Raw genomic sequence first — 23,626 nt, 5'->3', positions numbered from 1 at the left:
ACATGTGATTCCCACAGTTAGGTTGATTTACCAACCATATTCCAAACAAACGCGATAAAACACCTCATGCCACATTATTTCTATCACTGTGGTAGACAATATTCTAAGATAGTCCCATAGTGTCTACCCCATAGTGCACACACTACAATCCCCTCTCATTGAGTATGGGAGAATTTGTGAATGTGATTGGCTTTCACTCCCATTACTTATCAGGTAGACTAATCTCTTGACTTGGAATTAATTGAAAGAGATTTTCATAGACTGTACTGACTTAATCAGGTGAGCCTTTAAAAGAGGGACTGGCCCCTTCCTGAAAAAGGGTATTTGAAGCCATAGGTAAACTCCTGGTGGCCTTGGAGAAGTTAGCTGCGATGTTGTGAGAGGGTATGCGGATGGGAACACATGGTAAGTCCCTGAGAGAGCCACTAGGAACTAAAAGTGGTCCCTGGTCAGCAAGAAAGCAGGGACCTCTCCCGTGCAGTTGAAAAGAACCTAATTCTCCCAACAGCCATGTGAGTTTGGATCCTGAGAGACAAGAAGAAACAGAGCCCTGCCTACACCTTGTTTGCATCCTCAGAAGACCCTGAGGAAGAACCCAGCTGAACCATACATACCACACACTTGCCCGGCAGAAGTGTAAGATAATAAATAGCTATTGTTTTAAGCTGCTTGAGTTTGTGGTAATTTCCTACACAGTAATAGAAAACTAACACAATCTCCAAACCCAAATGGAATTTAGTAACTTCTTTTACTCACTTAATTCCTATCAATCTTTCTAGCCCCGCATTCTTCATGAAAATTTAAATGGGACCAACCACTTTGCATAATAATGTCCCATGGATGGCTTACCAGCTTTTTTGTCCGTGCCAGGGATAGAGTGTGTAATGTAGACAGCATTTTATCTTTTTAATATAGCTCATCTCCCCAGGAGTTAAGAAGAAATCTCTTCCGGTGCAGGGACTGTCTTCTAGGTTTCTTTATGTCTCCTACAGTTCCTAACGCCATCACCAGCTGTAAGAGATGCTCAATCGATATTCAACAACTTACTAACAACTTTACTTCCACATATATTATTGTCATTATTCCACAATTCCAACCATCCCTTCTGGATTCTTTGGTGAAGGCTAAGGAAAAATGAAAACTCTATAGCCACAGAGGCAACTGGTACTGTGACATTTTGGATTACAAAATACTGCATCACCAAACTCCAGTCACTATCAATTTAGGATAAAATTCAGCGGGAAAATTACAGCAAATCTTCTGGGCTCAAAGCTTCTAGGTGCTCATGTAAAATTTTCTTGTCATTAAATTTGGATGTAGAGAGGGATAGCTGCAGCTTACAACTTCTATGCAGGCAGAGTTGCACGCGTGTGTTTACAAGGCAGACACACCATGCCATCCACTCCCCAGGTGGTCACGTATCCTCCGAAGCTGCAATGGTGAGTCAAACAACCTGTTTTAAAAACCCACAATCTCCTAACCACGGCCACCTGGCTTGCAATTATAGCCTTTCTTATAAATAGATATAGGCTTTGAGTGATTAGTTATTGTGCACAAAGTATTCAACCACGGGCCACCTGATTTTCACATACTGCTGTACCTTCTCCTTCCTTTGATAAATCCTGGCTATTAATAGAAAAACACCTGTTTCCTGATAGTCTTCCGAGCTGTAGAGACTTACGTTTATACAGAAGCAGCTGGGAGAAAGGTCCTTGTGAAGGACAACCAAATCCAATTCTTACCATCACAAAGATTTCTCCTGTAGCTGCTGATGGAAGCAGTTAAGCCTGCCTTGCACCACTCCTACACAAGCTACAACAAACAAAGTGAGGCGAGGGATAGTCCTTAACTACTGCGGGAGGATTAAGGAAATCCTGCAGCAATAAGGCTAGGATTTCCATCTGATCCCAGAAACAAAAATGTTTCTAAAACTGCAGGTGAATGGCATAAACTGAAAGCCAAGAGCTACGTTGCAAGCATTTACTGCCACCCTCTCACATCATTTTCCAGCATCTGCGCACACCTACACACTTTCCTTCCTAAGACACAGACGCATGGGGGCATTCAGCTCCGATGATCACCTAGGAATAGCAAAAAAAAAATATGAATGATGACAGGAAACGAAAGTGACAGTGACAGTTTGTGGCTGTTTGATTACTTAAATGCAATGAATGGTGGCCACAGAGTTTCCTGTCAACAGGTGCCTGTATAGAAAAAAATAAGAAAACAATCAAAACGGTAACTGACATTTCAGAGAAGCACAATGTTTCATGCTCAACAAAACCACTTGCTTAGTGCCCTGATAGGACCCATCACTCAACCCGAAAGGAATTTTCAGGATAAAGTTGAGGTGAGTAGATGCAGTGTTGGATCAGTATTTTACCTTCTATGGGAAGGTAGAAGAGCTCATGGAAAACTACGGTCACATCCAATGCAAATATTGAAGAAATGATGCAGGCTGGGGGGTCACGGCAGCATCTAGTGCTCTAATACAAATCCCATTAGTAATTTCATTATGTGGCTTAAGTCAATTAATTTACTTCTCTGGTCCTTAATCCCTTCTCTTGTAGAATGCTACTTTTCCTTTCTTGCCCTTAAGCCAGAGCTCTGCTAGACATGCAGTGTGTACAAGAAGAAAAGCCAAAATGTTAGTCTTTGGGGATCAATATACCATTATGTACAAGTTTATTTGGAAATAAGAGAGAAGAAAGTATTGAATGCATACTGTGCAGATTTCTGGTGTGGATGAAATAACATATTCACATCCCACTATGCTTTTGTTTCATCTTTCCCCTGAGAGGTCTTCCACTTTCAGTGCAGAGTTTTTGCCACTTTCTCCTTTGTATCTCCATCTAGCCCAATATCTAGACTCGTCCAGTCTCATTTCTACTTGCAGCTACTCCAGCTAAGAACCCAACTCTCTGTTCTCCAGCAAGCAACACTGCCAATGATCTTCATCCCTGTAAGTTCCTCACCACTTAGAAGAAATGTGAACTTACCCTACATGGTTCAGCTTTTCTTTTTGAAATGCTTCTCTTCGTATTTTTTTTTCTCCTTCAAAAAAGAAAATGCTTTAGAGAAATATGACTGTAATTAACAACTGACAAAAATATCTGGGCTTGAGCTGAAGTGGGAAATCACAGAGGTTAGTTACTTATTTTCTCATGCATTTACCATTTGTTCTCTTTTCTCAGAGAAGTTGAAAGACCTGAGGTTCAAACTTAATAAGGCCCCATACTGTTTCTAAGAGTATTTACAACATGCAAAATATAAGCCAGTGCATTGCTTATATTTAAATTTGTTTTCACTCATCAGAGCTATTACACAGTATGCCATCCCTAAACCTTTTATAATAAGGAACACATGTTTCTCAGCCACGGAAGGGAATGCAGTGTTCAGCAATTTGAGCTCCCTGGTACTGGGAAGGAGACAAAACATTTATATGTATCCAATCCATTCCACTGATTTGGCTCAAGCATTAGGAGGGACAGCCTTAGGCAGAGACCTTTTGCTGTATACACGTTCTTGGGAATTAGCAGGTGAACCAAATGGCCCATAGTGATGACAGCAACATCTTTCAAAAGACTCAACTTTACTAAATGGATTCCCCAAAGACATTTTCCCTTTCTGAACAATGATTTAAAAAATTTAACTGATAGTACAAATATCTGTTGCCTAAAAAAAAAAAAAAAAGAAGACAGATGCCAAGAAACCAAGATTTAAGTTATAAAGAAGTAATTTTAATGTGTGCTAATATGGCTATATGATCCTCTTTCTAATATTTACCTTCTTAGTTTTGCATTGATTTTTTTTTTAAATTAAGCCCTACTGCTTAGCAAGTTGTTCTAGCAGAATGATATCATCATGCCTAGGAACTTTATGTCTTGGAACTAAATATTTAACAGACTACTTCTTATGAATATATTAGTCCTCATAGACACAAACTAGATACAAAAAGCTTTTCACTATCTGGGTTTTTTCTTTTTCCTCTTTACCCCTTGCATTGGCAGTGCAGTGAAGAGGACTCTGGATTATAGACCCAGTCTTGTAAATAAACAGCACAGCGAACTGTGATGTCTGCAGCAAGTCACTTTATTTTTGTGAGCCTTGTTTTCCTTATTTGTACAATGAAGGGATCATTAGATGATCCTTAAGGTCTCTTCACTAAGTTTTATGATTATACAATTTAAAAATAACCTATAGGGTTAAAAATAACCCTATAGGTTAAAAATATAAAATACAATTTAAAAATAACAGTGGCTCAATGGCAGAATTCTCACCTGCCATGCCAGAGTTAGTTTCCCGGTGCCTGCCCACGTAAAATAAATAAATAAATAAATAAATAAATAAATAAATAAATAAACAAACAAACCTGTAGCACACATTGGAAAAAATATACACAACAAATTAATTAATTAATTAATTAACCCATAGCACACATTGGAAAAAATATAAATCCAAAGTTCAAAAGCAAGTATTTTACTCTTAAATTATGTTTGTGATACTCTACCACAATCAGCTTCACCATCTGGTGTACTGCTTACACCAGAATATCCTGTTTGGGGTTAGTAAATAATAGAAAGACTACTTCGTATTTGGATCACATATTTTGATTTTTTGAAGTAGTTTGTATCTACTGTTGTGTAGGGTAGCTTTATATGACAAATGGGTAAGGAAGGATTATTCCCAAATTAGGGGTCATTTGTGCCCCAGAACACTCAAGATATTAGTGGCAAAACCTAGAACCAAAATTTTCTACAGAGAGATTTTCTGTCTCTCTGAACTATTTGTATGGCAATATATCTTTAAGATAACAGCCCTATCAAAGGAATTCTAAGGAAACATCCTCCTTAGCAGTCCATTTCCTTTCTGTCATTATCTAGACCTGGCCAAGCATTCTCATTGTGCCATTCTTTGCCCTCTACATTCCTAGTGAGTCATGGATGTGTTTGCCAAGGTTTCAAGGTAAGCATGTCTATGTAGCTACAATGGTTAAATTCATGTGTCAACTTGGGCATGTTATGGTGTCCAGTTGTTTGGTCCAGCAAGCACTGGCCTGATTGTTACTGTGAGGATATTTCTTGGACTTAAGTCATCAGTAAATGGATTGCATCTATGGCTGATTACATCTACAATCAACTGAGGAGATTGCCTTCAACAATGAGAGAAATTACATTCAATTATTTGAAGGCTTTAAATGGAGAAGTGAGAATTTCAGTTGTCAGAAACGAAAACATCCATCTCTATTTCAGCCAGCCAACTTCTCCTGGAGAATTCATTGAGAACATTCACTGGAGTTCCTAGCTTGCAGGCTGCCCTATGGAATGTGGACTTGCCCATCCCCATAGTTTCATGAACCAATTCTTATGAAAAATCTCATAATATTTACATAATATATACAAGAGTAAAGATATATCTCTTGCCAATTCTGTTTCCATATAGAACCCTGACTAAAGCAGTAGCCATTTGAAATTTCCTGGAACGGGGTCTTTTCTTGATACAGATTCACCTTTTACTTTACATAACTTTAGGAACTGGAAACAATTACTGAATTCTAAAATAAGTGCTTATTATGTCCAAGCTGCTTTGTGCTAGAGATGCACTGTGAACAAAACAGACATATTATCTGCTCTTGTAGAGTTTACATCTAGTTGAGAGGAATGAAAAATTACCAAGAAAGCATGAAGAAACAAGATAATAAGGGGAGAACCATATTAAACCTATCCTCTTAACTCTGGTCTGAATTGGTTTAAAAAGTATTTTTCAAACTACAGCCATTTTTATTTTTGCAACCGTATTGTTTTTTCATTTATTGAGGTATAATTTCCATTTACAAAGTGTTACAGATGTTTTTTATGTACAATTGGCTAGAATTTGACAAATGTACATCCCTAATACTATTTCCCAACAAGATATAGAATATTTGCTTCACGTCAGAACATTCCGCCATGCTCCTTTCCAGTCACTCTTCCCCTACTTTTAGAGGCAACTATGGTTCTGCTTTCAATTATCTTGGGTTAATCTTGACTGTCCTTGAACTTTACATATAAATTGAGTCATACCAAATGTACATTTTTGTGTCTGGCTTCTTCAGTTCAACATAATATTTTTGACATTTGTTCATATTGCTGTGTGCGTATGTACTTTGTAGTGTTTCATGTGGGAGAGCTGTTGACTGTGGAGAAGAAACTTGAAAACAAGTTAGCGCAATGGTTCACATAATAGGGTCTCCCAATCAGTAACATCAGTGTCAGTATCTTTGGGGACATGTTAGAAGTGCCAGTTTTTTGGCCCTACCCCAAATCTCTTGAGCTAGAAATTTGGGGGTTGGGGCTCGACAATCTGTTTTAACAAGCTCTCCAGGGAACATTAACATTTGAGAACCAAGGTATAGAAGAAAGCATAGGCAGGAAGTGAAATTTTCTTAAAGGGAATTGGGGACCATGGAAGATGAAATAGTTTTGCTTTGCTTCCGTGTTTTACCTGGAACTGAGATTTCAAGGAGAAGAAAATAGGGTTCATGAGAATAACCTTTGCAAATCATCTTTGCGACCCATATCTTTGCATCAAAGTAATTTAGTGACACTTTCATACTTAGAATCAGAATTACCCTTCCATAATTCAGTCATAGAAAATATGTAGGAGGCTTTCAGTAGTTTACATTAGCATCTAGTAAAGGGCACTATCGCAGTTGTCACACACAAAGGAAAACTCCAGACTGTAACTCATTGAAACTATGAAAATCTTTTATATTTCTTAAAAATTAACACAAATTAAAAAATCATTTGATGTAAGACTTATTTGAAAATTATTTAATAATATAGAGATGATTTTGCAGATAACTCCTTTTGGAAAACTGTGTCAAAAAAAGAAATAACACTAAAGTGAAAGCCTTGCAAGAATATTAATCATTGGCTTGAAAGTAGAGAAAAAGCTCATCATTAGGGCTTAAAGGAATATACCACTCAAGTCAATTAAGTGTCAAAACTAAGTGCAAAGAAGTTCCAGGAAGATATAGGGTTTCTATGACCAAGACTTTGCCATTCTAGGAATACATTGATTTAATTTAACTGACAATTTAGTTGTCATTTTATTTAATTTAGTTGTATTGATGTTAATTTTATCTCCAGATAGTCTCATAAAGATATGAAAAAAATACTGACAGCATAGTGTTTTAATGATGAAAAACTAATATATATATATATATATATATATACATCTGCAAATTTAAATCTGTAAATATGTATATATATATGTTTAATATATGAATATATATAAAAAATTTGATTTTTGGCATTGACTACAAAATCCAGTTTGAACATAATAGGCATAGCTATCTAAAACACAGTTGCTCTACCCCTGAAGCCAACCAAAGTAAAAAGACCCAGATAATAAAGCAGAGCTGGAAGAGAACATGAGTATTTAAAGGAACTTGCAGAACACTTATTTAATGCTCATCGACCTTGAGCTACCAATTTATACAGTGGTCTTAAAATTGTTTTTCCTTTAAACTAAAATGTACAATAAACCAATTATTAACTAACTTTACACAGCATGTGCCAGGGAAGTCACAGACACACCCAGAGGCCATCTCCCAGCTCTTGCCTATTCTCACCCTGCCCTTTTTTATTGTGTGCAGACATTTCAACATGTTTCCATTCCTCAGCCCTGAGGGAAGACCTTAGGTCTGAAGAAAATACCTAACTATACTTTAAAACCTGGAACAAGCAGCCCCAGCTGTTAATCAAGTGGGAATGCTCAGAGACTCAACTCCCTCTGCCTGGGATTATATAAATATCCTGCCCTCAGGCAGCACAGACTGGTTTCTTCTCTCCTATGCAAAGACAGAGCTTGGAGCTGCCATCCAGGAGACCAGCCACAATGCTGTTTGGATCCTATGTGCTGTGCAAGGAGTAAAGCAGTTACTGGGTGAAAGTTTCTCTTGGGCCTGAGCCTGTGTTCCCATGGTGCACTGTATAGCAACTTGTTCCAGGATATGTCATCCAAGAGCATGTCACACAAATCTTTTCATAGAGGACACTTCTGTTCTCTTAAAATCTTTTCATTAAGCTGAACGGATGGACATTGAAAGCAGATGATGAACTTGAGAGTATCTGAGGTCAATTTGCGAGTGAGTCAGGAAGCTTTGATCAAGGAATAAGAGTCTAGACATCTCCAACATCTAGAAACAGTGATAGTCAACAAACCATAGTTTCATGTCTTGGAGATTAAAAGGAGCGTTTTTTTCCATCCTTTCCACAGATATCAATTAGATAATAACAAAGAGATGGAGAAAGGACATCTGCTCTTGTATAAAGCTCTAAAATTTCAAAGAGCCCATTTTCCAAAAGAGCTAACTAAAATACACATGTGAAATGCTCTATCTTCTTCTATCTTTTATTCCTCAAAGTGGCCCATGGAGCATCAGCTTAACCTGCAAGTTGGCTTGAAAAGCAGAATTTCAAGCTGTAGCCCAGAAGCAAAATCTACATTTAACGAGTTACCCACTTGATTTGTATGCATGTTAAAGTGTGAAAAGGACTAGGCTTCAGAATTTTAAGCCATTGATTTCTCTTCAGGCTTTCTCTGATTATTATTTCCTTGATTATTAGATTCATTTTACGAATTAAACTGTACCAAACCCTTCTCCAGAATGGCTGAATCAGAATCTCCATATTTGTATAAAGTATACTTTTTTATGACCTTCTAAGATTAAGAAAATGTTGCTTTGGACAGTCATGAAAATTAAAATTGCTCAACCCACATGTTTATAATCTAAAGAAAGTCAGTTGGCATAAGATTTAGTGTTTTTGTTTTCATTTATGTAAATTTTGAGTATATTGGGCTGTAACAAAATAAATAGATGCCAAGTATAAGGAAATAGGAAGAAATAAGGAAACAGCAGCCCTGGGTGGGATGCAACAACAAAAAGCATGATGAAGAGACAGATTGTGTGCATGTTTGAGTGTGCGTATTTGTCATCATTTTTGTCTACATAACAAACACCTGATCAAATCAGAGGGAAAAAAACATCTATTTCTGGGTGGCTTCCAAGGTGTTTGATGCAGAAAAGGTGTGTGCTGGCAGGAAAGGATGGATGTCCCCTAGAAAAGCCATGTTTTAATCTAAATCCATTTCATAAAGGCAGAATAATCCCTATTCAATACTGTATGTTTGAAACTGTAATCAGATATTCTCCACGGAGATGTGATTTAATCAAGTGGTTGTTAAAGCTGGATTAGGTGACAACATGTCTCCAGCCATTTGGGTGGGTCTTGATAAATCTCTGGAGTCCTATAAAAGAGGAAACATTTTGGAGAAAGAGAGAGATTAGGAGAGAGCAGAAAATGCTGCAGCACCACAAAGCTGAGAGTCCACAAGCCAGTGACCTTTAGAGATGAAGAAGGAAAACACCTTCCAGCTTCATGAAACTGCAAGCCAGGAGAGAAAGCTAGCAGATGATGCTGTGCTCACGATGTGCTCTTTCAGCTGAGAGAGAAGCCCTGACTGTGTTCGCCATGTGCCTTCTCACGTGAGAAAGAGACTATGAACTTCATCAGCCTTCTTGAACCAAGGTATCTTTCCCTGGATGGATACCTTTGATTGGACATTTCTATAGACTTGTTTTAAATGGGACATTTCCTTGGCCTTAGACTGTAAACTAGCAACTTAATAGATTCCCCCTTTTAAAAGCCATTCTGTTTCTGGTATATTGCATTCTGGCAGCTAGCAAACTAGAATAAGGTGTTTAGACTGATTTCTTACTTTAAACCAACTGTCCTACCCTTACAAATACACAGCCCAATTTTCCTTTATTTGAATATCTGTCTTGGTTGGTTAACTGAGAAACAGACTCTGAGTCCATGATTTGTGGGCAAGATGTTCCTTGGATATGTTCTCTAGATCAAGTCTAAGGGGGGTTAAGGACATGGAATTGGGCACAGGGATGAGTTGAACTTGACACTGGGTCAACAAACGTGATTAGGGACACAGGAGAGCTGCCACACCAACAATTACAGCTGGAAGAATGAATGCCTCAGTCCTATGGGGACATGTCAGCACCCCATAGCCAATACAATGGGAGCTACTATGAGGATTTTATTTATTTTTGGTTATTCCAGTTTTTAAATCACCAAGAGGCTGTCAGAAATGTCTTATGTCTCAGTCTTAGACTCTTACTTAGGGAATAAGTTCAATTTTGTTTGTATTTTCTGATTTCTTCTGCTAGTTGACAGCTTTTGAATAAATCCCTTCACATATGGATTGTTTGGGGGAGATATAAAGTACAGAATTTCTTTTACAAATGTCCTTTATTAACAGATGAAAATTTCATTTTATATAGATTGTCTGAAAAATAAATCTCTGGAGGTATCAAAAACTAGGCCATTAGCCAAAGTCTATGCAGTTTTCCTTAACTTTAGTTTTGTAAGATTATACGATTCATGTCATAATTTGCTGAAGGGGGTCATATTCTTGATTGGATTATCAGATTGTGTTTATTATGGTGGCCATGGTACAATATTTTATCTTAATTAGTATTTTCATGCTTATGATTTTAAATATGTATATAGCCAGTTTTACCCTATTTGCCATTCTAACATAATTAAGGTTAAATGTTTTCTTTCAACAAAAGGAATTTATAGTCAAATTAAAAGTAATTACAGATACTTTACAAAGCAATTGGCAGTTGTGTGAAAAAAAAAAAAAAACGCCTCCATAGTGATAAAATATGGGGACAAACTCTGAGTTTATGGTTCTGATGATGTTTCTCCAGCAGGAAAAAGAAAAAAGAATTATGTTTGGAATCTATTTTCACTAAGGGAAAATATCTACCCTTAATTCTTGGTGGAAGCTTCCTTATAGCAAGAGAGAAACTTGAATGGTTTTCATACTTGTAATATGTCCAGAATTTTAATCTGTATTATATAGGCAGATTGTAAAATGATGGCTGCAGTGTTCCATTTATTTATTTATCAATTTATTAATTCATTTATCTTTTACTATTTTCACAATGAATTGAGAAGTTTTAAAACTATGGACTCATCTAACATGTATTAGTTACATTCTTTTGCCAGATACTATGCCAACTGTTGGAGTTTCTGGGGTAAATAAAATATAGTGTTGGTCAGCTGGGTACTCAAGAAATTATATCACACTTCATTGATTATGAAAATTGACAGAAATGAACAAATATTCCATTTATTGCAGTTGTCCAGAAGCTGCTTTTGTGGTAACAATAACCCCAGAGATAAGTGTTTAAAAGAACTGATGTACAGTTCATTTAGATTTCATATCAGTCATAAAAAAGATAAAATTTAAGATGCACATTTATTTTCTTATATAGCAAAGAAAACATCTTATTCAATGAACACAGTTTTGAAAACTCAGAACATGCCTTGTCTTTGGCTCTGCCTCTGATATTCAAAGTGTTGGGCATCTGAGAGTCAGACTGTGATCATACACTCTCACCAAAGTTTTGCCATGTCTGTACGCTGGGGTGGTTAAGTGCAAATGCTACATTCAAATACAAGTCTAGTCATATGAGTCGTCAAATTACTGGCAGGAAAAGAACACATAAAAGTCTATATAAACTTGTGTCCTTCAATTTTTGCTCTCAGGGTGTATTGGTTTGAAAGGATTTATGTACCCTAGAAAAGCCATGTTTTAATCCTAATCAGTCTTGTGAGAGCAGAGCGGTTTCTTCTAATCCCTATTCAGCACTATATGTTGGAAATTTGATTAGGTCATCTCCACAGAGATATGACTCAATCAATTGTGGATATTAAACTTGAGATGGAGACATGTCTCCACCCATTCTACTTGGGTCTTGATTAGTTGACTGGAATCCTATGAAAGGGGAGACATTTCAGAGAGAGTTCCTTTTGCGAGAGAGAGGTGCAGAGCCACGACAGAAGAACAAGAGAACCACAGGGTCCAACAGCCAGCAAACTCTGGAGATGAAGAAGGAAAACACCTCCCGGGAGCTTCATGAAGCAAGAGGCCTGGAGAGTAAACTAGCAGATGCTTCCATGTTTGCCATGTGCCCTTCCATGTTTCTCTGAGAGAGAAATGCTGACTGTCATCAGCCTTCTTGAACCAAGGTGACTTTTCCTAGATGCCTTAGACTGGACATTCTATAGACATTATAATTATAATTATAATTTGGACAATTTCACAGCTTTAGAACTGTAGACTTGTAACATATTAAATTCCCCTTTCAAAAGCCATTCTGTTGTGGTATATTGCATCCTAGCAGCTAGCAAAGTGGAACATAGGGACTTAATTTTTTCATTGAAATAATAAGCGTTAATTCATTTATTTACTCAAAATACGTTTGCATATGTGTCAAGTTTAATGCCCTTGAGAATACAAATAAACAAAAACACAATATCTATTCTCACAGAGTTTAGAGACTAATGTAGTCAGCTGATAAGAAGATGAGAAATTGCAATGTAGTGTAACAAGAACTGTGAGTGACAGTCAGTGTATTAGAGGGACAAAACCTAGATTTTGAAGTTTAAGGAATGCTTCCTGGAAGAAGTGAAGTTTAATCTGAAGATAGAGAGATGACCAGAATTGTTATGGGGGGGAGGGTGGGTAGAAGTTTAAGAGAAATGAGGTTCTTAGTGTTTTTAGTGATTCTAAAGAGGTTCTTAGTGATTTCTTAGGAAGAAATCATGTGTAAAGATTCATTGAGTATTTCTAATATGGGCAGGAGTTAACTATCCTTAAAAACTAATTGGAAGGAGACAAAGACAGTTTGAAAACTTTTGGAGAGAATGCAGAGGATGATGCTTGAAATATTAAGAAACCTTTTAAAAGAGTAACCACTAGTGAAAATGTTCCTAAATGAGGAAATTTTGTGTTCATATTTATAGTTTAGAAATATAATTTAACAATGTGGAGAAGAGAATGCAAGTTCAATTAAAGGAAATGCTAATCAGTTTCTAAACTGGGATAGAAAGAAGTATGGATATTTTGTGATAATTCAAATGTACAACTAATAAATCCTGTCAATGTTCAGATATGTAGGATGAGGGAAAGTGAAGAATTAAAATTATGCATGAGGTTCCAACTTTAGCAACTGAGAGAATGGTATTATCATTTACTGTGATAAAAAATACAGGGGAAAGAGTAAGTTTGGGGTTCAAGATAACACATTCTCTTTTCCACAAGTCATTTGGGGTAAGATATATTGGCCTAGATATCAAGAGAAATTTTGGGACTGAAAATGTAAATTTTGTAGACATGGGAGATGTGAGGTCACACAAGGAGAAAATTTAATTTGATGTGGGCTTAATTGTCTTTAGTAGAACTAGAAATGATACCAAGTTTAAGAAGTGAGGAGGGGAAGAAAAGCCAGCAAAGTAGACTAAGAAGGAGGAGTCAGAGAGGTAGGAGGAAAATTTGGAGAACAAGTAACAGTAGCCAAAGAACAAAACATTTCAGAAAAAAGCATGTCACAGCATGTCCGGCTGATTCTATGAACAACTATTCAAAGGGACAGGAAGTAGAAGCTGAGTCTTCTAAGGTTTGGGCCCAGAAACTGACAGAGTGTGATTTTTGCCTTATTGTATTGGTCAACAAAACCAAGGGTTGCTGAGAAATCATATTGCATAAGGGATAAAGGATATCAAAACAGGAATATGTATTTGTCCTGTGTGCTGGTCTGAATCTGTAGTGGACCCCAGAAAAGCCATGTCCTTTGATCCTCATTCAATATTGCTGGATGGGAGCATTTTGATTGTTTCTATGAAGATGTGATCCATCCAATTGTGGGTGGTAACTTTGATTAGATGATTTCCATGGAGGTGTGTCTCCACCTACTGAAGGTGGAGTTGCTTGCTGGAATCCTTTAAAAGAGGGAACATTTTGGAGAGAGTCGCTTTTTGTTAGAGCCAGGTGAAAGCCAGCAGACACCGCCATGTTCGCCATTGGCCCTTCCAGCTGAGAGAGAAATGTTGAACATCATTGGCCTTCTTGAACCAAGGTATTGTTTCCTGGATGCCTTAAATTGGACATGTCTATGGACTTGTTTTAATTGAGACATTTCTTCGGCCTTGGAACTGTAAACTAGCAACTCATTAAATTTCCCCCTTTTAAAAGCCATTCCATTTCTGGTATACTGCATTCCAGCAGCTAGCAAACTAGAACGTCCTGCTACAAAGAAAATAGTTGTGAGGGCAACAACTAAACTGAATGGTTGTGGAATGAATAGGAAGGTAAAATCATGGCCACAGTGCATCTCAGCAGACTTTGAAGAAGCTTAGATATTAGGGAGAGTTGAGAATCAAGGCTGAAGGGTAATGTGGGATCAAAGGATACCTTTTTCTAATATGGAAAAGAGTTAACTATCCTTAAAAACTAATTGGAAGGGGAAAGTAAAGGAGAAAATCTTGAAGATGAAAGAGAGGGGAGAGAAACTGACAGAATAACTGGCAGGATGTTGGAGGAGTGGGAGATTCATCTTGTGGCTTCTATTTTTGCAATGAATTGGGAGCTGAGTTCATCTGCTGAGAAAGGGATTAGATATCTTGGTCAACAGATTGAGAAATGTAGAGCAGACCTAACACATTAGTGGAAATGAGAGAGTTGATAAGGAAATACTGGATGTCTAAGCAGGGCGCAATTCCAGCTGAGGTTGGAAGCCATGCGTTTACAGCAGTGCTCAGCAGCAAGGGGTGGACAGGGTGAATGCAGACAGATGAGTTGATCTAGAATAAATATTTTGTCCAGAGGAGATAGCTAAAGACCAACAGGGCTTCAAGATGAGAATATGGGTGATAGCTGAAGTGATGAAACATGCCACTTTAAGTAAGTACGTAAGTGTTCTAGTTTAATTGATTGTTGTGTGAAACATCACCTCAAAACTTATTGACTTAAAATAACAATCATTTATTTTGTTCACAAACCTGCAATTTTGGACCATTCCTCTTCATTCCACAGGCAGTCCTCTGGGGGAGAGGGAAGGCACCATTAGGGACAAGGTAATTAACTTATAATATGGCTCACTCACAAGTTAGTACTGGCAAGTTAGTGCTTGTTGTTGAGAGCCCAGCTAGGGCTGATGACCAGCAGTCTTATTTCTCTCCACATGTGCCTACTCGTGGAGCTGCTTTGGGCATCGTCACAGCATGCCTGGCTGGTTCTATGAACAACTATTCAAAGGGACAGGAAGTGGAGTCTGATAGGAGGTGGAAGCTGATAGTATTTTAAGGTCTGGGCCCAGAGACTGGCACAGTGTGATTTTTGCCTTATTCTATTGGCCAAGTAGTCACAGATACTCCCTTGATTCAAGGGAAGAGAATGTAGATTTTTCGCAACGGAAGGAATATCAAAGGTTGTGCAGTCATCTTTCACCTGCCTCAATTGGAAAGTCCAATGGGGGCAGGTGGGGGCAAACACAAGAGGAACAAAGTGGGCAGTGAAGGCAGTTTACAATGTGAGTGCTCTGTTCAGATCTCCTTGGACAGGATACGTTCCATCCCATTGTTTTTTTCCTGTCCATGTCCATATTAATGCCCTGAAAGTAGTTTTGAGAAAGAGAACACCAAGGTATATGGGTTGCAGAAGAATGAGAACCTCCTATTTGTGCAAATTAGAAATTGACCTCAGGGAGAATCAAATTTCAGATAGGACAAAAGGCAAAAGAGACGATTCCTTGGAGAGGCTGAGGGTGGAGTTGTACTGGTTTATTCTTAAATGACAGAGCTTCAGGATATAAAGGAAATCCTGGAAGAAAGGATGGCAATATTTTGTGACTGAAGAGAGGAAAACTATGTGGATAGATTATGAGTATTGGAGCAGACAGATGAAGGATAATGTATTTAAATTGGCCATTTGGTTGCCCAGAAAGGAGCTCCTGGTAGATGTGATGAGAGAGAAGCACAGGAACTTCTCCCGAATCCACTAAGCCCTAAAAAGGGTTAGTTGACTCTGGATTGATTTTCTAGATGTATGGGAGTTGTTTACTGACACCCAGTGTTGCTCAGGTGTGTGTTGACCATGTGTGTGTGCACATGTATGTGTATGTGTGTGTGTGTAAGGGTTGTACAAGGGCACTCCTGTGCAGGGTGTGGTGGGAGATTTGCTCTCTGAGCTGCTGGCAATACCCTATGCAGTGCAGATTCTCCTGACCACCTCATTACCAATCCTGAGCACCTCATTAGTGGCTGCCTTGAGCAGAGGTATCTGGAATCTGCAGCCCTCCCTGATAATGTGTGGTAAAGGGATGCAGACATTGGGAGCAAAGATGTACACATGATTTTAACATCTCTTTCAGCTCTGAAGCACAGGAGAGGAGTTCCTCTCTTATTGAAATCTTCACCCAGAGAGTTGTAGAATCCCATCTTTAACTCACTTGCATACTTGTTTATTCTAGTCTTCAGGAAAATTCTCTGCCTTCCCCAGGGTTCTGAAGGATTCCAGATAAGTAGCTAATATTCCTATTATCTCCTCAATCTTGGTCGCCAGCTCTTCTTCACAGGGTCCCACCAACAGATGCCTTAACATTATTCGTACTACGAGAATGTTGATAACTTCTAGGAAGGAGCACTTCCCTAATCCATTTAAAAAGAGGCAGAGCATCCTTTAGGTTGTGAGATTCTCGAGTGATGCACAGGCATGATTAGTTTTAGAGGATCAAGTTTTAAATATTCAAATTGTGTATGACATTTTCCCAAGAAAATGATTTGCCTTAGTATGATCCTCCTTTCAAAACTGACCTTTTGCCATCATACAAAAGAAATACACTTCCCTCAACCATTGCAAATCTTAAGATGGTACATTATGCTGAGATGTAAAAATGTTTCAGTCCTCATCAAGGGAAAATCAAAACACTAGTTTCAATGTAGCTTGCTTTACAGATTAAGTAAACCTTTTTGTCATTCTCTCTCTTAGCATATTTCTGCTAAAAATAAGGCTGGACATCAGAAACAAGTTGCTTGGTCAGTGTCGGAACATCCGGAATTCAAACTGCCCATATAAGTTAGTGACACTGATTATTTTAAATACAACTGGAATGTTTCCCATAACAATTCATTTTTGCACGATGACATCCAGAAGACAGCCAGAGTTATAAAAGTTTGATGTGATTTCTTTTAGATTTAGTGTGTTTCATTTAATAAGGTGTTTAAAACCTATTTATCAATCATAACATTTGTATTCCAATTATAGTCAAAACTCATCATACTTCATTTTTTTAAATGAAGTATTTCAAATTTCTATTATCAAGAAACAATCGCATTTGGGCGGGCCGCGGTGGCTCAGCGGGCAAGAGTGCTTGCCTGCCGTGCCGGAGGACCCCGGTTCGATTCCCGGCCCCAGCCCATGTAAAAAACAAACAAACAAACAAAATATAATAAAACAAGAAAATGTTTAAAAATGTTTCCCTTCCATCCTTCCTTCCTTCTCTCTGTCTTTCCTTCCTTTCCTCCCTCCCTCTTTAAAAAAAAAAAAAAAAAAAAAAAGAAACAATCGCATTTAAACTTTCACCTGTTGACTTTTGAATACATAAAGAGGAATACATACACTTCAAATCTACACCATGGGCTACTTCAAAAAAATGTAAAGATCATGTCTTTCATTTACTTGCCATCATTTTCTTTGTTTCTTGGAGTCTTAGATACAGGGACTGCTGGGATATTTCCAAGGATTCTTTTTCATTTTCCATTTAAGTGTCCGTATTCTATTGCATAAAACACATGCAACTGGTGGCCTTGTTTCATTTTCTGGATTTGACATTGGCATATTTTCCTTACCAGGAGAAATTAATTTTCTATTATTTCTTTGGAGTAGAGGTGTCTAGAAGGCACTGTTTTGTAGGGGTCTGTTATAGAACCTTTGGGATTATGCTAGGGAAGAAAATCTGTGTGACGGTATAAAGTGCTGTTCTCCAACCCCTTTCGTTTAAACTGGCAATGAAGAGAGGATGGGTACAGGTCAACAGACAACATGCTGACTCAATCTGACCATTCTTAACTCTCTTAAATGCTCAAGCCTGTACTGTAGGAGAGGGGTAATTATTCATTGAGGTCATACCCATTGCAATCTAAGGGGCCCAAGAACCACATTCAATCCTCACTCCAAGAGATTAGCTCAGAATATCATTCAGTAAGTCTTTGGGTGAAGACATTTGCTAACAAGACTCACATGAGCCAATGTCTTTGCAAGATCATCTAGGGGGAATTTCTGATGCTAATTTTTGTACAGTAAGACTCCACAAAACTTGGATGCACATTAATGCACAAGAATTATTAGACATGCCTAACGTTATAGAGACTCATAAAAGAACAAACACATAGTGTAAGAAGATTGTTTTAAAAAACTTTTTAAGAGCATTTTCTAATTTAGAGTTTCATGTATATACAGTGACATTAAGAAGTAGTTTGTTTCCATTTATTTTTTTAAGCCTCTAGAGAATGTCCCTTTTGTAAGCATTTAGATTTTTGTTATCAGATGTATTAAATGTCATTCACTGGTGTGTGACATTGTGGTCCCTATTCCTAAACTAAAAATAAAACAGAATGAATAAAAACATAATTAAAAATGTTCCACCTACTAAAATATAAAATAAAGTTTAAATATTAATGAGTGATGAAATTTGTTGCCAATAACATTTAAAATCTTGCCTATTGCTTTCATATGGCACAATACCATATAGTGATTAAAAGCAAAAACTTTGAAAATCAGACTTTTTAGTCTCAAATTCTGGTCTTACCACTGATCAACTGGAAATATAAAAACATAAATAAATAAAATTTAGAGTATTTTTATATACACCACAAAATTATACCTCTTTTTAAAATATACTCATGAGATCTTTCTGTTCTCTGAGAACACAAATGTCTCCAAAGTAGCTAATTTTTGCTGGTTCTAGTAAGGGCTATATCTTCCCTGGACGCATTCTACTCCATCCCTCAGGCTGTGTTTTCTTCCTGCCCTGCTTTCAGGAGGGATATTTCTCTTGATGGCACTATAATCCTTCCATGCATTTTGTATTGGGTTCCACAATGTCATACTAATGTGAACCTCAGATATTGACAGTGTTTAAATTCTTTTTCTAGGAGGCTCCTCAGTTTCCATTTTAAATGAGCCAATATCAACAGATTGGCAAGGGGAGGGATTGAGAAGCAGGAGTGGGGTGAGAAGAAACAGTTCTAGGCTCAAGACCATAATCTTGGTATGTATATATATATATATACATATATATATATATATATATATATATATATATATATATATATATATATACATATAAAAGGAACTGAATAAATAGTCCAAAGAAAGAACAGGAGTTACCTCTATATTATGAGATGTTATTGATTATAGATTACAGTATACATATATATATATATATATATATATATTTCTTAAGCTTTCTAAATATTTCACTATTGATTTATTCTTTAACAGGATATTAAACAATTAGAATTCTCATTTCATCCTCGATCTTTTGTCTGCCTCCCAATTTCCACCTCTTCTTTTTGCCCTCCTTAGCCGTTTTTGACAAGAAGCAAGCAAATAAAAACTGTACCTGAGTTGACCCAAGTGAGATTTTAAAATGTAGAATCTAAAGGAAGGAAAAATGAAGGCGAGGGAGAACATTCTATCTGGTTAAGACATCAAAAAGCTCAAAATTTGGAGGCCAACCAAACTAGTAAAACGTTCTATTTTCCTAAGATCACAATATTGATATTTTAGTAGGGAAAAAAGTTGTTATTTTGGTTATTGCTAAACTATTTTGAATGATGAGATGGAAGAGTTAATAAGAGTAAAACCCCAAAGAAAATATTATAAGAGTCTTCCACAGTTATCAGAGAAATGGGGAACAAGAGAAAAACAGGACAAGCATGGAGAAATGTATTCCCCTTCCTGAAAGCTCTTTTTGAAAATTACTTGGAGACTTAGAGACTCTGTTGACTTTAATTAAGTGCTCATTAGATTGACAAACTTTTTAAAAATGTGAACTTGCTTGCCATGTGGGTTTTCATGTGCTCTCCTTGGCTTTCCCTCTAAATTACTTTAAAACCCTTTCTTGATGTTTATTCAAGGGAAATTACTCATAACCCTTTAAAGAATTCAGATAGATTTTTATGTCCTGTGGTTACTGCTTTATTATTTTTGCACAATTTTATAATTTTTACTGAAATCTTTTAACTCCTCCATGCAAAGTCAAAGTCTTCCCAAATAAGACTTAATTCCTCTGGTACCAGTGGGAAAATAATTTATAATCTTTGAAATCTCCAGAGTCAGACGTCAGCTTAGACATAATTGAATAGGTAAAAGTCCTAGAGGCTGTGGTTCTACCCAAATAAACAATGGAACAATTCTACTAACCATTCATTTCACAGAAAAAAAGGGTAAAGTTGTTATTTGCTACTGTATGGGCACATCATTGCTGTCTTCTGACTGAATGTTTTACTTATGAAACAATTTTGATGGATTTGTCATCAACAGCCTCAGTTTATCAATGCACTAAGCAAGCCTAACATTAAAGGAACTTCCATCTGTGTGGATGGAAGGATTGCTAATCTTAGGACATGATTCCAGCTCTAGCATAAAACGGACTACCTGAAGAATATTACCTTCAAAGGTATTAATATGAATTAATAACTATTATGTCTAGTGTTTGTTTCATGTATCTTGGTTTCTTGGTAGTATACTTATTTTCCTTCATTATGGTATTAAAAGTTGGCATAGGGCAGTGTGACAGGGACTCAATGGCAGAATTCTCACCTGCCATGCTGGAGACCCAGGTTCGATTCCCAGTGCCTGCCCACGCAAAAAAAGAAAAAGAAAAAGAAAAAAAAGAGTTGGTGGAAGCATTATTATTAAAATGGAGTATTACTTTACAGCATAGGACTTAGAAACTGGATTGAATATTGGCAATTACTTATTTTCTAGCCATTAATTTTAGATCGCTTGACAAACATCAATATTACAATGTTTTTGAGTGAAATTTTTTGACAGGCTGGAGGTGACGCCTGATTCCACTTAGCTTGGTAAAAGTATTACTAGTACCATAATGGTTTTGCCTGGTATATATTCACAAAATGTTTTTATTCCTGGTAATTTATTATTTAATTCAGAAAGATAGGAGATTCCTGGTAAAGAAAGTAATCATTAAGTTGAAATTTTTAAAAATTTAAGGAGAATAAGTATTTGGATAACTGAAATCAGGCCTAAAATATTCAACCCAATATATGCTATTTGTAGTAATCTGATCAAAATTCCTCTAGAGCATGGCAAGCTTCAGCAAAAACAATGTTAATAAAACCAAAGTGAAATACTACTTCACTCCAGCTAGAATGGCTAAAATATAAAAGATTAACAACACCAAAGGTTAGCAGGATATGCAACAAATAAAACTTTCATCTATTATTAATAGGAGTGTGAAATGATACAACCACTTTAGAAAAGTGTGTGCAGTTTCTCATAATGTTAAACATATACCTGCTCTATGAACCACTCCTAGGTTTACTAAAGAGAGATGAAAGCATATGACCTCAAAAGATTTATGCAAGAGTTTTTATAGCAGCTTTATTCATGCTATCCTCAGGCTGAAAAAAAAACAAGAGTGTCCATCAACAGTAGAATAGAAGAACCCATCAGGCTGTATGGTGGAACATTATTTGATAATAAAAAGAAATGGATGCCTGATACGAGTGGATTTCAAGAACATTATGTTCAGTGAAAAGAGGCAAAGGCAAGATTACATACTGTATGATTCCATGTATATGAACTTCAAGCTAAAGCTAATTTTTGGTGATAGAAATGAGAACAGAAGTTGCATAGCAGTCTGGCAATGGACTGGAAGTAGCATGAGGGAACACTCTAGGGTGTTGGAAATGTTCTCTCTCTCTTGATTGGTGTGATGGCCACATGGGTGTATACATTTATCCAGTAACTCATTGCATTGTACATTTATGATGTGTAAAGTCTTTGCATATACACTTTACTTCAATTTTTAAAAATACTACAAAGAGAAAATAATTATTATATCCAATTTGGCCCTTCACTTTTTATAAATGAAGACTTTCATGCCCAGTTTGCTGAGATATGCCTTCTAAAGCAATTCTAAATAAATAGTCTTATTTTTAATTTATAAATTAAGTTAAATTAAATAATTTTTAAAATTACTATAAAAATAATAATTTTTATAAATTAAAAATTATTTTGGGCAGTGTGATGTTGGCTCAGTGGCAGAATTCTTGCCTACCATACCAGAGACCTGGGTTTGATTCCCGGTGCCTGCCTATGCAAAAAAAAAAAAAAAATTATTTACAGATAGTTTTTAAGCAAAGCATGTAAGAATTCTAAACATCAGGGTCAAGGAATCTTTCTATTTTATTATGCTAAGTCTTAAAAACAAACATAATACTATATGTCATCTTTGAACAGTTTTCATCAGTCATGCATCTTTTTATACAATTAAAATTCATTGGATGGTATATATCACATGTTAATTCATGGAATGATTTAAAATACCATTACATAATATAAATACAATTAAAATCTGTAAATGAAATTTAAAATATTTTTAGACTATATTGACCTAACATTAAAGAAAAAGTAAATGCAAAATTAGTGATTATTATATTCCGCCCTAAATTGAGCACATGAATTTAAAAGTTTAATTTTTGGAGTACAATTTGCTATGATACTAAAAAATTAGATAACTCTGATTTAATATAATTTTTTTTTATTTGGTTCATTTTCTCTGCTCATCCCCAATGGTTTTCCATTACTTCGATGCACCCTGGGTGATTTAGTGACCAGTAATTGTGGTATTCTACAGATTTGATCAAGGAACTCAGCACTGCTTTCCTAAATTCTCAGACTCACATTTCATCATCAAAGGCATTCAACTTTGATTGTCCTGAAAGATTTTGAGGAAAATCTTCCAACCACAAAGTCAAAATGAGATGTCATGTTGATGTGTTGGAGAATGGCTTTGTGTGTTGCCCTCTCCAATAGCATTTTCACCTTAAGGGAGGCCTTGGCCCCAGGCATGGAAATTTTGAAGCTATTTTTGGAGGAATTTTTCTTAATAGGGCTTCTCAAACCAGATCACATAGACAGAAGTCTTCCACCTATTTTACAATGTAAATAATACCAGCAAAATATTGCTTTAAACTATCACATCAGCAACCAAATTATTCTGTGCCTCTCCAGTGTTTCCAATTGTTGCAAGCAGATCTGCCTCAAGACCAGCAGTCACCCATTCACCTTCGTGCATGTCTAATTTTTGGTTGCCAACAGAAATAAGAGCATTTCAACCTCTCAATTGTCTTGTGCTCTTAATGCTAAGCCCTAGAGCTTCAGCTGTGTCTGCATATGTGTGCATTTATACATTCTCATGCAAAACTATAAGGATAGCAGAAAGTGAAAAAAATAAAATGTACAAGTAAAATGCAAAACCTTCAAATAAGGCCTGCTTTTCTAAAACCGACTGCTGTATTAGTAGAAGGCAGGTTGCTATTTAGTCTTTGCTCACATGTTGCCACCAAATCGTATATTTGACTTTTTTGTTTATCTGAATTAGAAATGAATTATTATTGAGTTGCAGGTTTTACAGTTCAATGCCTCAAATCTGCCATTAAGATGACTAAAATGGCCAGACTGA

The sequence above is a fragment of the Tamandua tetradactyla genome, chromosome 3 (assembly GCF_023851605.1).
Source record: "Tamandua tetradactyla isolate mTamTet1 chromosome 3, mTamTet1.pri, whole genome shotgun sequence".
Lineage (NCBI taxonomy): Eukaryota > Metazoa > Chordata > Mammalia > Pilosa > Myrmecophagidae > Tamandua > Tamandua tetradactyla.
This window is presented reverse-complemented; position numbering follows the sequence as displayed.